Source organism: Delphinus delphis, chromosome 8, assembly GCF_949987515.2.
Source record: "Delphinus delphis chromosome 8, mDelDel1.2, whole genome shotgun sequence".
Taxonomy (NCBI): Eukaryota; Metazoa; Chordata; class Mammalia; order Artiodactyla; family Delphinidae; genus Delphinus; species Delphinus delphis.
The window spans coordinates 93,347,534-93,364,102 of NC_082690.1; positions in this window are offsets into that span (position 1 = coordinate 93,347,534).

Consider the following 16,569-nt stretch of genomic DNA (forward strand, 5'->3'; position numbering starts at 1 on the left):
CACCAATCCCCTCCACCAGGAAGACAACACAAGCCACTGAACCAACCTCACCCACTGGGGGCAGAAACCAAAAACAATGGGAAATACAAACCTGCAGCCGCGAAAAGGAGACCCCAAACACAGTGAGTTAAACAAAATGAGAAGACAGAGAAATATGCAGCAGATGAAGAAGAAAGGTAAAAACCCACCAGACCAAACAAATGAAGAGAAAATAGGCAGTCTACCTGAAAAGGAATTCAGAGTAATGATAGTAAAGATGATCCAAAAGCTTGGAAACAGATTGGAGAAAATAGAAGAAACGTTTAACAAGGACCTAGAAGAACTAAAGGGCAAAGAAACAATGATGAACAACACAATAAATGAAATTAAAATTTCTCTAGAACGAATCACTAGCAAAATAACTGAGGAAGAAGAATGGAAAGGTGACCTGGAAGACAAAATAGTGGAAATAACGGCCGCAGAGCAGAATAAAGAAAAAAGAATGAAAGGAATTGAGGACAGTCTCAGACACCTCTGGGACAACATTAAATGCACCAACATTCAAATTATAGGGGTCCCAGAAAAAGAAGAGAATAACAAAGGGACTGAGAAAATATTTAAAGAGATTATAGTTGAAAACTTCCCTAACAAATGGAAAGGAAATAGTCAATCAAGTCCAGAAAGTGCAGAGAGTCCCCTACAGGATAAATCCAAGGAGAAAAATGCCAAGACACATATTAATCAAACTATCAAAAATTAAAAACAAAGAACAAATATTAAAAGCAGTAAGGGAAAAGCAACAAATACAAACAAGGAATCCCCATAAGGTTAACAGCTGATCTTTCAGCAGAAACTCTGCAAGCCAGAAAGGGGTGCCAGGACATATTGAAAGTGATAAAAGGGAAAAACCTACAACCAAGATTACTCATTCAGCGAGGATCTCATTCAGTTTCGAAGGAGAAATTAAAACCTTTTCAGACAAGCAAAAGCTAAAAGAATTCAGCACCACCAAACCAGCTTTACAACAAATGCTAAAGGAACTTCTCTAGGCAGGAAACACAAGAGAAGGAAAAGACCTACAATAACAAACCCAAAACAATTAAGAAACTGGGAATAGGAACATACATATCGAACATTACCTTAATGTAAATGGATTAAATGCTCCAACCAAAAGACATAGACTGGCTGAATGGATACAAAAACAAGACCCATATATGTGCTGTCTACAAATGACCCACTTCAGACCTACGGACACATAGAGACTGCAAGTGAGGGGATGGAAAAAGATATTCCATGCAAATGGAAATCAAAAGAAAGCTAGAGTAGCAATTCTCATATCAGACAAAATAGAGTTTAAAATAAAGACTATTACAAGAGACAAAGAAGGACACCACATAATGATCAAGGGATCAATCCAAGAAGAAGATATAACAATTGTAAATATTTATGCACCCAACATAGGAGCACCTCAATACATAACGCAAATGCTAACAGCCATAAAAGGGGAAATCAACAGTAACACATTCACAGTAGGGGACTTTAACACCCCATTTTCACCAATGGACAGATCATCCAAAATGAAAGTAAATAAGGAAACACAAGCTTTAAATGATACATTAAACAAGGTGGACTTAATTGATATTTATAGGACATTCCGTCCAAAAATAACAGAATACACTTTCTTCTCAAGTGCTCATGGAACATTCTCCAGGATAGATCATATCCTGGGTCAGAAATCAAGCCTTGGTAAATTTAAGAAAATTGAAATCATATCAAGTACCTTTTATGACCACAGCACTATGAGACTAGATCTCAATTACAGGAGAAAAACTGTAAAAAATACAAACACATGGAGGCTAAATAATACACTACTAAATAACCAAGAGATCACTGAAGAAATCAAAGAGGAAATCAAAAAATACCGAGAAACAAATGACAATGAAAACATGACCACCAAAAACCTACGGGATGCAGCAAAAGAAGTTCTAAGAGGGACGTTAGTAGCAACACAATCCTACCTCAAGAAACAAGAAAAATCTCAAATAAACAACCTAACCTTACACCTAAAGCAATTAGAGAAAAAGAACAAAAAACCCCAAAGTTATCAGAAGGAAAGAAATCATAAAGATCCGATCAGAAATAAATGAAAAAGAAATGAAGGAAACGATAGCAAAGATCAATAAAACTAAAAGCTGGTTATTTGAGACAATAAAATAGATGAACCATAGCCAGACTCATCAAGAAAAAAAGGAAGAAGACTCAAATCAACAGATTTAGAAATGAAAAAGGAGAAGTAATATCTGACACCACAGAAATACAAAGGACCATCAGAGATTACTACAAGCAACTATATGCCTATAAAATGGAAAACCTGGAAGAAATGGACAGATTCTTAGAAAAGCACAACCTTCCAAGACTGAACCAGGAAGATACAGAAAATATAAAGAGACCAATCACAAGCACTGAAGTTGAAACTGTGATTAAAAATCTTCCAACAAACAAAAGCCCAGGACCAGATGGCTTCACAGGCAAATTCTATCAAACATTTAGAGAAGAGCTAACACGTATCCCTCTCAAACTCTTCCAAAATACAGCTGAAGGAGGAACACTCCCAAAGTCATTCTTCGAGGCCATCATCACCCTACTACCAAAACCAGACAAAGATATCACAAAAAAAGACAACTACAGGCCAATATCACTGATGAACATAGATGCAAAAATCATCAACAAAATACTAGCAAACAGAATCCAACAGCACATTAAAAGGATCATACACCATGATCAATGGGGTTTATCCCAGGAACGCAAGGATTCTTCAATATAGGCAAATCAATCAATGTGATATACCATATTAACGAACTGAAGGATAAAAACCATAATATCATCTCAATAGATGCAGAAAAATCTTTGGACAAAATTCAACACCCATTTATGATAAAAACTCTCCAGAAAGTGGGCATAGAGGGAACCTACCTCAACATAATAAAGGTCATATATGACAAACCCACGGGCAATATCATTCTCAATGGTGAAAAAGTGAGACCATTTCCTCTAGATAAGGAACAAGACAAGGTTGCCCACTCTCACTACTATTATTCAACATAGTTTTGGAAGTTTTAGCCATGGCAATCAGAGAAGAAAAAGAAATAAAAGGAATCCAAATCAGAAAAGAAGAAGTAAAACTGTCACTGTTTGCAGATGACATGATACTATACATAGAGTATCCTAAAGATGCTACCAGAAAACTACTAGAGCTAATCAATGAATCTGGTAAAGTTTCAGGATACAAAATTAATGCACAGAAATCTCTTGCATTCCTATACACTAACCACGAAAAATCTGAAAGAGAAATTAAGGAAACAATCGCATTCAGCATTGCAAGAAAAAGAATAAAATACCTAGGAATAAACCTACCTAAGGAGACAAAAGACCTGTATGCAGAAAACTACAAGACACTGATGAAAGAAATTAAAGAAGATACAAACAGATGGAGAGATATACCATGTTCTTGGATTGGAAGAATCAACAGTGTGAAAATAACTATACTACCCAAAGCAATCTATAGATTCAGTGCAATCCCTATCAAACTATGAATGGCATTTTTCACAGAACTAAAACGAAAAACTTTACAATTTGTACAGAAACACAAAAGACCCTGAACAGCGAAAGCAATCTTGAGAAAGAAACATGGGGCTGGAAGAATCAGGCTCCCTGAATTCAGACTATACTACAAAGCTACAGTAATCAAGACACTATGGTACTGGCACAAAAACAGAAATATACATCATTGGAACAGGATAGAAAGCCCAGAGATAAACCCATGCACATATGGTCACCTTATCTTTGATAAGGTGACCATATACAATAAGAATATACAATGGGGAAAAGACAGCCCCTTCAATAAGTGGTGCTGGGAAAACTGGACAGCTACATGTAAAAGAATGAAATGAGAACACTTCCTAACACCATACACAAAAATAAACTCAAAATGCATTAAGGACCTAAATGTAAGGACAGACACTATAAAACTTTTAGAGGAAGACACAGGCAGAACACTCTGTGACATAAATCACAGCAAGATCCTTTTTAACCACCACCTAGAGAAATGGAACTGAAAACAAAAATAAACAAATGGGACCTAATGAAACTTCAAAGCTTTTGCACAGCAAAGGAAACCATAAACAAGATGAAAAGACAACCCTCAGAATGGGAGAAAATATTTGCAAACAAAGCAACAGACAAAGGATTAATCTCCAAAATATTCAAGCAGCTCATGCAGCTCAATAAAAAAAAAAACAAACAACCCAATCTGAAAATGGGCAGAAGACCTAAATAGACATTTCTCCAAAGAAGATATACAGATTGCCAACAAACACATGAAAGGATGCACATCACTAATCATTAGAGAAATGCAAATCAAAACTACAATAAGGTATCACCTCACATCAGTCAGAATGGCCATCATCAAAAAATCTACAAACAATAAATGCTGGAGAGGGTGTGGAGAGAAGGGAACTCTCTTGTACTGTTGGTGGGAATGTAAATTGATACAGCCGCTATGGAGAACAATATGGAGGTTCCTTACAAAACTAAAAGTAGAGCTACCATATGACCCAGCAATCCCACTACTGGGCATATACCCTGAGAAAACCATAATTCAAAAAGAGTCATGTACCACAATGTTCATTGCAGCTGTATTTACAATAGCCAGGACATGGAAGCAACCTATGTGTCCATCGACAGATGAATGGATAAAGAAGGTGTGGCACATATATACAATGGAATATTAGCCATAAAAAGAAACGAAATTGAGTTATTTGTAGTGAGGAGGATGGACCTAGAGTCTGTCATACAGAGTGAAGTAAGTCAGAAAGAGAAAAAAAAATACTGTTTGTTAACACATATATATGGAATCTAAAATAAAATGGTTCCAATGAACCTAGGAGCAGGACAGGAATAAAGACGCAGACGTAGAAAATGGACTTGAGGACACAGGGAGGGGGAAGGGTAAGCTGGGATGAAGTGAGAGAGTGGCATGGACATATATACACTACCAAATGTAAAATAGATAGCTAGTGGGAAGCAGCTGCATAGCACAGGGAGATCATCTCGATGCTTTGTGACCACCCAGAGGGGTGGGATAGGAAGGGTGGGAGGGAGACGCCAGAGGGAGCGGTATGGGGATATATGTATACATATAGCTGATTCAGTTTGTTATACAGCAGAAACTAACACAACATTTTAAAGCAATTATACTCCAATAAAAATGTTTTAAAAAAAAAGCAATTTGAGGGCAAAATAGTAGAAAATTAGGGGAAAACAGCCTTAAAATTTAAGGACAGGCCCAGGGTTTTGAAGACCTAACTTAGCTGAAGGAACCTTAGACAAGGCCAGTAGTGCCATACCTGCAGTTCTCAATTTTCCAGGGTTCCAAGAAAGCACCAAGAAGGATCTGTGAATTATTTTAAATATTCAAAAACTAACTATCGGAAACTGAATGTTTATACAAGGCCTCATATACTAATGAAAACATGGACTCATTAAAGATATTTACTACTGTTTTGTTCCTATCGTTGGCTTAATTCTTATTGTTCATGCTGCATGCTCAGATATATATATATCTTTAATTAAGAATAGGAAAACAAATTTAGTATTAATGCAGTTCAAGTAGTAGATGGAGATTAAGAGAAGGAATACTTGGTAGTGGAAATGTTGGGATCTAATCCAAATCCCTTATTTTATGGAGTTGTTTTTATTTGTTGCTTTGTTTTGTGTTTTGTGGGTTTTGTGTATTGGTTTTGCGTTAGATTAGGCCCATAAATATTAAGTAACTAAGCAAAGGTTTAAGAGTAAGCAAATAGAAGAACCAGAATCAGATCCCTAATGTTCATGTTAATAATAAATAATCGTCACCATTTAATAATTTATTAAATTATTAACATTTAATAATGGCCTATTATGTGCCAGTCACCTACATTAATTTTCACTTTAAATCATCAAAATAACTGAGAGGAAAAAATCTTATATCACCATTTTATAGGCGAGGAATCTGAACCTCAGAGACATGCAGTAACTTGCCCAAGAAAACACAGCAAGTAAAATGTTTATCCAGAAATGGAGCCTAAATCCCTACCCCAAAGCCAATTCTTGTAATTGAAATCCCAGTTCCAATTCTCTCAAGTTGCTGTTAGACTCCAGGATCATCATACGGAGTATCTGAGCACTAGAGAAGTTGCTGGTATATTTATTTGAACCTGGCCTCTTTCCAAAACAGTCTGTGAGATGTAGAGGAAATGTGAACAGAGAGCAGCCCTGAGTTCCACCCATAGCAACGTTCCCCTCAGCAGCAGATCACTATGTTGCCATTTCTCTAAAAATCTCTGAAACTTTCACTGCTGCAGACACACAAAAAGAAGGGCATTCATCTCAGAAAGAGACTGGTGAGAATGCAAACCGAATTTTCTACCTTTTGCCCTATGGGTGCAGCAGAATAAACACAGGAATCAAATAAATCCAGATTTACATCCAACTCCCCACTTATTGTGCTGGCTTGTGATCATTGACAAACCACTGGTCCCTCTGAGCGATTTTTATCATCCGATAAAAGAGAAATAATACCACCTGCTTCACTGGATGGTAGTGAGGATTAAATAAGCTTGTGTAGGTGAAGCCCCTGGCACAGGTGAAGAACCAAACAAATATATCAGTAGCCCTTATTTGATGAGCTAGTTACCACCTTAGAAAACACAATTTACTTTTGGCATGTCTCAGCCAGATCACGGGCTGCCAACTGAAGTTGCCCTCTTGGCTTGAATTAATCCAGAATGAAAAACCTGAGCATTTGTTTATCCAACCTTATTTGGGGCATATTCCAAAATACTGACGCTGGATGGCCATAGGCTAATGACAGCATCCATTCTGAAAATAAACGTCACTCGGCAAAGACCACTAATGTGGCCAGAGCAGAATCAGTGTGACCAACCAGAGGACAGTGTCCATTGCTCAGGGCAAGTATCAGACTGGATAGATTCTAATTTGGACTTCATTTTTCATCTCTTTCTATTGCCAACTAAAAACTGTCACTCGACATCGGGCTCTATAAGAATGAAGTCACTAGTCATTGCAGTCACTGGCCTTCAGCCCTCAAAGGAGTTCAGGGAGGAGATCAGGAATGAGGCTCTCTGTGCTCTGGAAAAACTGGCAGAATGGGCCTTGAGAGGATTAGATATTTGGGGGAGAAGATTTTATGAGCCCTATTTCTTGCATCTTCTCATATCTAGAAAAACATTAAAATCATGAACGGGGACATGTGTCCCTCGTGACCGGCCGCCAGCCTCCGTCAGCATGTGTGCCTGACTGCACACCTCCCGCTTCACTAAAATCACATGTGTATTGACCCTCTCCCTTACCTCTTCAGAGTAGCTCCTCAGAGCTATCTGAGAGGCTGTCTCCTGAGCTACAGTTCGCATTCTGCCCCAAGTAAAACTTAATTCACAGCTCCCACGTTATGCATTTTTTTCAGCTGACACCATCAGGGTTGGAAAGTTGAGTCTGATGAAGTCATTTCTCCCCCGTCTCCCCAGCCCAGTCATGTTTTGCTTACCTCACTCTGAAAAAAAAAAAAAAAAATCGATTTTCCCAGCTAGCACTCCAAAGGAAGAAAGCATGAACAGAAGAGCACTACGGTGCCAAACTGGTTATACTGTGACATCTTGGAAAGTAAAAGGGTGGACGGTGAAACACAACAATGCAACCCCATCTTTCCTGTCTTTAAAAACAGAGAATGATGGTTTTGTTCAGGGAACTAAAACGAAACCCTGGGGGGAGAAAACTAAACTTTAATTTTTAAAGACTTCTAGTGCTCAGTGAAACCAACTGATGCCTCTGATTCTTTTGCTCTATTCAGACTCTCCTTGCACAGCCAGCACCAGACCTCCCATATTCAAACAGACTGACAAATAATGATTTTTAACGCCACCAGGGAAGGACTTCCTACTCGGCTCTAGAGAACATACGTGTGGAATGAGTTTTGCAAGTTGACTCAAGTCAGCCCCAGCTGGATCCCTTCTCCTGCTGAAAAGGCAAGCCCAGACAGGCAGCCTGGACTCCAGCAAAGAGCAATCTGCCATCCAGTGTGGCCACGGCTTTCTAAGAATCCCCTGTACTTCCTAAGACATGGGTCACTCTACAGAGTCAGAAAGGGAACTATAGGTTAGACCTGAGTAAAAAGATGTTTGGGGTTGAAGTAGATGAAGAGTAGGGAATTTAGGACTCCCTTCTCAATGCTGTGAGAAAAGTCTACCATGGCTTGGCTCACTTCTCCAGTCTGCCCTTGAAGCTCCAGCCAACTGAATTACAGCTCCTTGAACTAGCCCTGCCTGCTCTCACATTACAGGTTAGCTCAACAATTGTGTCCTCCAAATATATTCCCTCTTAGTAGCGCTTATCCCACTGCATTGTAAATGCCTGCTTTTTAACCCCTATTCTCTAGGATATGGTGAGTTCTTTGAGCTGGATCTTTTTCATTCTTGTGTCTTTAGTGCCTGATAATAGGTATTTATTAACATTTTGGACTGAATGCTAAGTGCATGAATAAATAAATAAAAGAATGAGGAAAGGTTGCTGTTTCTGACCCTATCACTAGTAGGCTCTTGACAACATATTAAGCCATACCATTTAATGAGTTCTCACTTTGTGCTAGTAACAAGCTAAGTGCTTTACATACAGTGTTCCTTTTCATCTTCACACCACCACTGTGAGATAGTAAAAATTATTAGCCTCATTTCAGCAGGAAAAAAAAATAATCAGAGGCTTGGGAAATAGAGAAACTTACACAAGTTCACACGTTTAGAAAGTAACAGTCAAGATTTGCGTCACAATGTGTTGTCTCCCTATGATAGTCAAGATGTGAACAAATGCTAGGGGCACTCAGGGTATAGAATATTTAAATTCCTCTCTTGAAGCTATTTATTTTTTTCATTCATTCATCCATCCACCAGTTTCATATCCATTAAGTATTTATTTAGAACCTACTTTAAATGGGGCTCTGTGTGAGGCTCCAGAGGATGCAAAATGAACAACACCCCTTATTTTCAAAGAGTTTGCTGTTTAGTTGGAAAGATGATGACAGAGAGCTGCAATATAAGTTAAATCCCTCAAAAGCTATGAAATGTAAAAGAAATTAAAGGAGAAAATAATCTCAATCACAGTTTTTAAACAGACCCTTTGTCTCTTTCCACCCCCCAAATGGTACCCCACCTGCTCCACCAGCAGGAATCCAAGCAGTAGCACATCTTTTTTTTTTTTTTTTTAATTAATTTATTTATTTTTGGCTGTGTTGGGTCTTCGTTGCTGCACGCAGGCTTTAGTTGCGGCGAGCAGGGGCTGCTCTTCGTTGCGGTGCACAGGCTTCTCATTGCAGGGGCTTCTCTTGTTCTGGAGCAAAAGCTCTAGGTGCATGGGCTTCAGTAGTTGTGGCATGTGGACTCAGTAGTTGTGGCTCGCAGGCTCTAGAGCACAGGCTCAGTAGTTGTGGCATACGGGCTTAGTTGCTCCGCAGCATGTGGGATCTTCCCGGACCAGGGATCGAACCCGTGTCCCCTGCATTGGCAGGCAGGTTCTTAACCACTGTGCCACCAGGGAAGCCCACACATCTTTTTATTTAAACACTTAAAATGTATTTTCATCAAGGTACTGCCTGTTGTCAGAGAGGGGGAAATTTTCCCCTCTACCCCTCTTAAATTCTTCTGGCTGAACTAATAATAAAATTAACATAAGACAGAGTAACAGAAAAAAAAGAAACAAATTTCAATTTGTGCACATGGAGGTCTCATAGAAATAGGACCTGAGAAGTGGCCAAAGCAGACAGCTTTTATACTTTTTAGGCAGAGACATGATACATTTGTGAGGAACTGACAGGACAAAGAAACTTGGGTTTTGGGTGCTCAATTAGTGATGAATCTAAACAGAGTTTGGGTTTGGGGCAGTAAATTAAAGTAACAAGGTCTGTTTATACAGGTTTTTCGGACTGAATTCCCTGTCTCTCTCAATAAGAGTGTCCTTCTACCTCCAGATGCAGGGAGTACACCTTTCACATGAGAGATTTCTTTCCTGCCTTCAGGGAGGGTCGGAACATCCCTTTTGCATTGGCCATTTTTTAAGTAACTTTAAATCGAAATAATCAATATACTGTTGCGGCATATTTTGGGGCAGTCCACCCTGAGCCCCAGAACATTCAGTGACTTCTGAATGTTTAAAAACATTCAGTGACTTCTCATCATTAAGCAAAAATCTCTGAACTCATTAAGATGCTATAATTTGGTCCCACCTGCATTTCCAGGTTTATGCCCTGCATCTCTTTTAAAATTCCTGCCTGGTTGTCACCATTTATAAACTCTATTCTGTTCCCTCCTGCCTCTGCATTTTTGCTCCAGCTACTTCCATTGGGATTAGATTTATTCTTTCTCTTTAGGGTTTTCTGCCACCTGTACGGTTTCTCCTGGATTCTTCTAAAACATTTTGCTTCATAAAGATATCTTCTTTCTCATACAGCTCTGTCAAAAAATATTGAATTATCCTTGGTTGGAATTAACTGTTTATATCTCAGAGTCCTTGTCCTAGCCTATGAACATCTTAATAACCACAACAGTTTCTCATCCATCTTCATATCCTCAGTGCCTAACACAATGGCATGTGCTGCATTCTCAGTGAATGTCTGCTAAAATGAATGGACTGACCAGTCTTGTGTAACATTTGCTTGTTCAAACATCCTATTTCCCATTCAGTTTGAAAGCTTTGTGAGAGCTGAGACTATATGTATATCTTGGCGTCTTTCACTTTCACCTCACCATAGTTCCTAGTACAGCCTTTGTATACAGTAAGTGCCCGGAAAATATTTTTTGATGAATGGAAAACTGTCCATTATAAGATAGGAATGATTTTATCTAGTTTATTCATTGCTGCATTTGTTGTATCTAGACATGGTAGATATTCAATAAATGACTGTAAAGTAAATGGATGCCAATTCCCAAATATCTAGTCACGGAATTAAATGGACATACTGTTTGCCTGACCTGCCCCTGCTCTTCTGACCCATTCTCCACTCCCTGCATGGTAACTGCAGAAGTAGACACTTTATGAAATGTGTGATTTTCTCCCAGCTGGAGTTGGTGGATCCAAGGAAGAGAAACCATAATCAAACTACCAATTCTGGCTCTTTCCTAGAATTTTTGGACTTAAGACGCAATGAATCAAGTTGATTAGCTAGAGCTGTTAGATGAAGAAATTAAGGTAAGAGGTAGTCATGATGACCCCAAAGTTTTTGAGTGCAATTGTCCCTTAAGTTAAGTTGCAAATTTGTCCTCTCTATGACGTAGTTGTGCTGTATGATATCTGGGCAAACAAACACCTCATGCTTTTTTTTTTTTCCTCAAACTGTTCAAGATGGATTTTTGTCACTTACTTCCAAAAGAGCCTTAATGATTGCAGAGATCATTCTGGTAAAAGACACAGGTGATGATAGAGCCTGGAGAATAGGAAGAATAACTAACACTAAATTACACTACAGAACTATAGACATTTACCTAGGACTTTTCTAAGACAGGGAGACTCAAACAATAAGGAAAGCCACTGAGATGTTGTCTGACAAAATAAGACACTGCATGATAGTTTCATTTAAAAAATTACTAAGCAGTAGAGAAAGCAACCCAGGCCAGATCATATCAGTGGTATTCAATGAGAAGTTAGCAGTAGCCCAACTGGATTTGGAATGAAAGAGACGAGGGTAGAGAATAGCACTAAGAACTTGGATAAGAGCCTACCTTGTCGCAAAGAAATTCCTTCCTTTTTTCCTTCCTTCCACACACGTATATATAATATCTTTATATCAATATTATGTGCCAGGTATACTACTTAATGCTAAAGTTATGGAGAATAAAGTCTCCCTTTCCCTCAAGGATCTTTCTCATATCGAGGAGATGAGAATCTGGTGTGAGAGGTAGAGTACTTTGTGATAGGTATTATGGTCTAGAATTGCATTACGGGAGTGCTGGTTAGGGGAACCAAGCCAGTGTAAAGATTCCATGGAAAGTTTCACTGAAAAGGCACTGCTTGAGAAGACCTAAAAGGTGAGTAGATTTTACCTGTGCTAAGGATAGTGCTGTAGATGGGAGAGGGCATTCCAGGAAGAGAAAACAGCATATGCAAAGGCATGGTGACTGGATAGAACATGACATATTCAGAAAGGGTGGTAAGTCTTCCAAGTTTATGTTTCAGTGGGATAGGTAAACAGGTAAATCAACTATTGCGCTAAGTCCTTTGACAGAAATGTGCATGTATGGGCTTCCCTGGTGGCGCGGTGGTTGAGAGTCCGCCTGCCGATGCAGGGGACACGGGTTCGTGCTCCGGTCTGGGAGGATCCCACATGCCGCGGAGCAGCTGGGCCCGTGAGCCATGGCCGCTGAGCCTGCGCGTCCGGAGCCTGTGCTCCGCAACGGGAGAGGCCACAACAGTGAGAGGACCACGTACCGCAAAAAAAAAAAAAAAAAAAAAAGAAATGAGCATGTAGTCCTATGTAAAAACATATAAAGGAGGGCTTCCCTGGTGGCGCAGTGGTTGAGAGTCCGCCTGCCGATGCAGGGGACATGGGTTCGTGCCCCGGTCCGGGAAGATCCCACATGCCGCGGAGCGGCTGGGCCCGTGAGCCATGGCCGCTGGGCCTGCGCATCTGGAGCCTGTGCTCTGCAACGGGAGAGGCCACAACAGTGACAGGCCCGCATACCGCAAAAAAAAGAAAAAAAAAACATATAAAGGAAAACCAACCCAGCGTGTTCAGGTGGTTAATGTTATGGAAGATTTCCTGGAGGAGGTGACACTATAGGTGAGTGTGAATGATAGAGGATATTCAAGTAGAGAAGGGATGGTAAGGGAGGATTTTCACGCAAAATGCAGAGTACCTGAACAAACATTGGAAAGCTTGCCTTACTCAATAACCAGAATTATTACATTCTCTCTGCTCCAGAAGCAACAGAGAGGAGGGTGCAATTTCATTAGCACTAAATATTGTCTTCCCAGAGAAGCTATATTCTAAAGCACAGGTAGCAGATTCAGTACAAGAAGCATAAAATCAGTGTAAATGAGGCAAACAGTCGAGATGGATGGGGTTAAATGGGAACTGGCACTTGGCTACCATGTTGAGAGGCAACAGGGAGTGGCAAAGACTGTGGCCAAGCAGATATAGTGCAGGGCCTATCTAGATATACAGCACTCTTTCAGTTCCAAACAATTGTTGTCATGCAGGAACATAGCCTCAAAGTTTCTAGATCTTTCTTATTGCCAAGCAGATACAGATTGCGTGTGTCTAAGAAATTTCCTGATACCAATTTAACACTCCATGAATGTCACTCTTTAAGTTAAGCAAAACACTTCTGCAAGTCAGAAACATATTGGAGCCCTATAGCTTGTGATGTTTGAATTAAGACTTAGATGACAGACATACTAAAAATGTACTTCAATAATCTGTCATGAGTTTCTCCCTTCTAAGTTTGAATTAAACTTCAGAGTCAATTGGTATGTGGTATAATGCCTTACTATTTTTCTAAAGGAAAAACCGTAAAACCTGATTTTTCCCATTTCTTTATGTCCTGAGATCTGGCCTGGACTGAGAATTATATCAGAATTGAATATCAGTATCAACTAGCATGTGCTATAACAATTTTTATATTTTCTTTAAATGAAAATTCATAAAAGCCAAATTTTCCCATTTCTTTAAGTCCTATGATCTGGACTTCTGTATGTATTATATCAGCCGCTTGAGAAATGTCAAGGTGATTTAGGATGTCATGTACTAGTTAGTAATAGCATGCCTAATTACAGACCAGAGGAAACAGTTAGTTGGAGGGAATAGAGGAGAAGAGGACAAGATAAGAGAAGAATCCTTATAAATACCTCTTCCTGCTTATACTCACCTCTCCTGCTCCCTACTCCGTATTGCACACATGACAAGGAATGTTAGATTGTCACCATCCCCCGCCCCTGTGGAACATCATGTTACTGTGTTAAAAACAGTGATTAAGTAAAACAAATGTTATAGTTACGAAAATTGAGGCTCCAAGAGATCGGTAATAATAACATCTGACATTTATGTGATGCTTTTAGTCTTCCAAGGGCCTTTCTGCCACCTAAGTCACGTGACACACGTGATAACATTTTTGGTAAATGGGGCAGAGATTGCCATCTTTATTATGCAGAGGAAACTAAGGTTTCGAGCAAGTCACTGCTCTACCACACATTAACTGTGTGAGAGCAGACAAGGTATCTTAGCTCTGTATGTCTCAGCTTCAAATCTGAAATAGGAACATCAATAAAACTTACAAAGTTGCTGTTTTGAAGACCAGAAGAGATAGTTCATGGGATCTCAATGCCTATCTTAATGTAAGGGCGCAGATATTAGCTTTTCTTATCACCATTGTAATTAAGATGTTAACACATTTATCTAACAGATAAATCCTGGAATCTCAGTGGTTTTACCCACTTATTTAAAGTCCTGTTGGCAGGCTGAGGCAGGTGGGCAGAGGAGGGAGATAGAAATGATCTTGGCTCCACTCAGGAAGCCAGGGTTCTCTGTCAGCCTCTTGGTGTCCCTAGAAAGATCCCCTGTACTTGGCCTACATGAGGAAAAGGAGAGAGCATGAAGGGAGGTTTCTACAGTCTCGGCTTGGAAGTGGCCTTCTTTCCTTCCACCCGCATTCCATTAACTAGAACTCAGCCACATGGCCAAACTGACTATAATGAGCCTAGGAAACACAGCCTAATTGGATTTAGGAAGAGCAGAGAATCGCTTTGAATGAACACAGAGCCATCTGTGCCACAGGAAGTGACTTTGCACAGGTCCACCAGATGATAATTGTGAGAGCTGGAACTTCAAAGCAAGTCATCTGGCTCCAGGCCCAGAACTCTTCCCTCTACAACTGCCCAAGGTCCTACATGAAAACAGCAACCAGGTGCTCTAATTTGGAATTCCAGGATCTTTTCTCCCACCCTTTCTGGCTGGCAAATTCATGCTGATGAATTATAAATGGTAGGGTTCTTTCCATCACTGTGCTGTGCTTTATTACAGGTGCTCTGATAGCACATGCACTGAACTAGAAACCCAAGCTTTCTATTCTCTGAAGGCTGAGATCACCAAGAATGGTCTTACTCTGTGACTGTTTCATGTCTCCCCTGGGTGACAGATAGAACTGACCGTTCATTTCCCTTAGACAAGAACAATTTAGAGCAGCAACTAATGATACAGGGAGTGTTTATGTGTGCTGGATTTATGGTATGAGGTCACATTGCTTCATCATTTTTCTGCACACTGAAATTGAAGATAATTGGGCTATTTTTCAAAGCCAATGGAGTGTAGCTTTACTGAGAGGCATTGGCCACATTCAGATTCCTCTTTACTTGCTCTTGGTCCTGATTTAGGTTCTTTCTTCACCTTTGGGTAATATTAGGATCTTCACCTACTCGGAGGTGAATTTAGAGTGATTCAGAGAGAAGCCCTTCTGGAACCCTGAATGTAAACCCAAAGCATCGACATGGTTCACGGTCCGAGCTAGAGAGTGCCAAGGCCCGATCAGAGCACGTCTGGCCCATTGGTGTCATGCCTGTCCTCACGAAATTGGACCAAACATGAAAGGCCTGTCTGAGAGACACAGCCATTTCTTTCCAGACACGAAGCCTCTAATTCAAGGAACTTCTCCTGAGTTAGCTGTTGTGCCAGTTTATAAGCTGTGGACTTTGGAAACTGAGAACTTCCATCTAGCAGGATACATTTGGGTTTCTTTCTAATCTCAAAACCTGCTGGGAGAGAGTAGATATTAATGCAGAGTATATATGCTCTGAAGGCAGACAAAACTCATTTCAAATAGTGGTTTTACTCATAATCACTTCAATCTATGAACCAAATCCATCTCACCATCTGCTTTTGAAAATAAAGTTGTATTGGAACATGGCCACACACATTTGTTTACATGTTGTCTGTGGCTACCTGCACAGTCCAACAGCAGACTTGGGCAGGACGTATGCGGCCTGCAAAGCCACAGATGTCTATCGTTTGTCCTCTTGCAAAAAATACTGCAGATCTCAGCTTCTTCATCTGTTAAGTACAGGTAATTCTAACACAAAACTGTGGTGAGAATTAAATAAAATAGTGTATAAAAAGCACCTGGGGCAATTCCAAACACAAAATAGATCTTCGCTAAGTAGAGGGTTTCTTGTCTCAAGTGTTGTATTGGGATACATTTGGGTGGCTGGAGTGCAGAGGCTCAGGGACACACAAATTCAATGTGACATATACAGAAGTAACACTCTTTAAGGAATAACCCTCTCACTGTGCCCCCCAACTCACGTGCAGCTCCAGGACTAAAAGAGCAAAGGAAACAAAATGTGAACACTTTCTTTTTTTTAACTGAAGTGTAGTTGATTTACAATGTTGTGTTAGTTTCTGGTATATACCAAAGTGATTCAGTTATACATATATGTATATTCTTTTTCATATTCTTTTCCATTATGGTTTATTATAGGATATTGAATATTGTTCCCTGTGTT